Here is a 2,563-nt window from a genome sequence, read left to right as displayed (position 1 = left end):
AGACGCACTGAGCATGCGCAGTAGCGCGGTGGAAGCCACTGCCCTTCGCCTTGCCCACTCCATAAGTTTTTGCTGACTTCTTTTTAAAAGGGGCTACGCAGAGGAAGGGGATGAAAATTAACGGGGCGGTGGCGCCGGGGTGTGCGCGCTGCAGGCAGGGTTAGAGTCGGTACTCGAGCAAAACTAAGGGCTGGTGGGGGGAGGAGCAGCTGGTAAATTCAGCTGAGGACAAATCCCCAGCACAGGCAGGGCAGAAGGGGTAAAAAGTCACCCCAGTGGGAATGAGGCACAAGTTAAAGAGTGGCCGAGGGGCTTTTAAAATTTGCTTAAACCTGCTTTTTTATATATTTTTTTCAAATGGGACGCACTGAGCATGCTCAATAGGGCTGCAGACTGCCCTGCCCCCTCTCCCTTCCCTTCCTATGTAGAAGTTTTTGCTTAGTACATTTTAAAGGGGATTAAAATGAGAAAAGGGGCTAAAGACAGAACATGGTGTCTCAGAACATTTCACACATTTGTCTTGTCTGCTGCCCGTGAATCACTGAATTTCACTCCCATCACTGTCACCCAATGATTCCCAAATGGTGTTCTGCAGGGTTCTGGGAAGTGAAAATAAGGATTCAGTGAGAAAATTCCATGACCATAACATTTTATGATTTAAAAACGATGTGATTTTTGTTTTTAAACATGTGCAATTGAACTAAACGTTATTGATCTCATCACTTTGTTTAACATTTCTTAATTATTTTCCGTACTTATTTGTGGTCTACTTTTTCAACTCCGCAAAATTCTTTCAAGTTTAAAAGGGTCCTGTGGCCAAATAAAATTGGGAAACACTGCCGTAACCCATTTTAATTGTAATTTTGCTCCTTTGCAAATGTTATTTCTATTACTCTGTGTAATGCATGTCACATACTATTTGTTATTGTTTTAATAGTTAATGCTCAAAAACACTTACCGTATATACTCGAGTATAAGCCGAGTTTTTCAGCACATTTTTTGTGCTGAAAAATGCCCCCCTCGGCTTATACTCGAGTCAGCGTCTCGAGAACTGAGGAAAGTGAGTACGCTGGTCAGGTTCTAAGGCATCCAGGTTGTCGTATCTGTCAGGAGGTGTTATTGTTATGGACTGTGCTGTAAATTCATCATCAAAGTATCTCGTGTCAATTTCTGAGGTCTGAAAGCTCTATGTATGTGCGATGAACAGTGCACATACATAGGCTTGTTGGCTGCACAGTGACTGCCAGTGATTGGCTTGTCACTGTGCTGTGGGCAGGGGGCGGGTCCGGAGGCAGAAGCGCGGCTCGGCGCAGGCTGAAGAGAAGAGATAAGGTAAGGGGCCTGAATGGAAAGGATAAAATCCTTATGGAAAGCAGGATCTGCCCAGGGATTGTGGAAATATTTTATCCTCTGTGTCGGGGGAATGGTATATGTGCAGAGGGAGTTGCCATCTGCAAGTTTCCCTCAGCTAAAAACACAAAAACAGCTAGGAAGCCGGGACACCTGAGGAAAAGAGCTATGGGGAGCTGATTGAGCTTGGTTGCTGATTGAGCTAAGGTTGTTGTACTTTTAAAGTTACGGTATTTTTGATACCATATTGTTTTTGTTGACCCCCTTTTCCACTTACAGAGCTAGGTTATTGTTTTTCTTTGAAATAAATATTCATGTAATTTTATTGGTATCTATCTTCATTTTTTACATTTACCAGTAGCTGCCTCATTTCCTACCCTAGGCTTATACTCGAGTCAATATTTTTTCCCAGTTCTTTGTGGTAAAATTAGGTGCCTCGGCTTATATTCGGGTCGGCTTATACTCGAGTATATACGGTAATAGCAATTCTTTCTGTAACTCTCTTATAGTACATGCTACCTTTTATTTTTACTGTGGTATACTTCCAGTAGCAGTTCCTTACAGGAGTAGTTCCTTACTGCTGAGGATCAGAAACTGCCACCAGTAGCACATTTCTACACGGAGCAGTTCTATACACAGAAATGTATGGAACTGTTCCCTGTAAGATTGTGCTACTTCTGGTAGCAGTTTCTTACAGGACTATTTCCTTATGATAGTACAAATGAGAAAGTGCTAGCAGTAGCACATTCCTACAAGGTAGTGAATTTCTACATACCACCAGCCTGTGGCCTGAGCAGCCGTCCAAGTGATACCTGCAGCCAGCCCCATAAGCAGCGGTCACTTGTAAAACTTTCCCTAGATAAATAAGCACCAACTAGGGAAGAGGCTGTAAACCACTCTGCCAGCTGCCCCAGCCAGCTTGCAGCCAGAAGTTCAAACAAAAAACAGGACTATGCAGCACTTTAAAGACTAACAAGATGGTTACCTCTCCCCTCTACCCCCTTTCTGTTCTGAAATTTGATTTGTCCTTTTCATATGTTTCATTTTTTTTAATTGTATCCTTTGGTATATATGGTAGTGACAATTTTCTTCCACTATTTGAACTGAGGAAGTGGGTCTGGCCCACGAAAGCTCATCACCTAATAAACCATCTTGTTAGTCTTTAAAGTGCTACATAGTCCTGTTTTTTGTTTGTTACAGCAGACTAACACGG

This window comes from Pelodiscus sinensis, chromosome 6, assembly GCF_052426305.1.
Source record: "Pelodiscus sinensis isolate ZL-2025 chromosome 6, ASM5242630v1, whole genome shotgun sequence".
Lineage (NCBI taxonomy): Eukaryota > Metazoa > Chordata > Testudines > Trionychidae > Pelodiscus > Pelodiscus sinensis.
The sequence above is the reverse complement of the archived record's forward strand: the minus strand, read 5'-3'. Positions refer to the sequence as shown.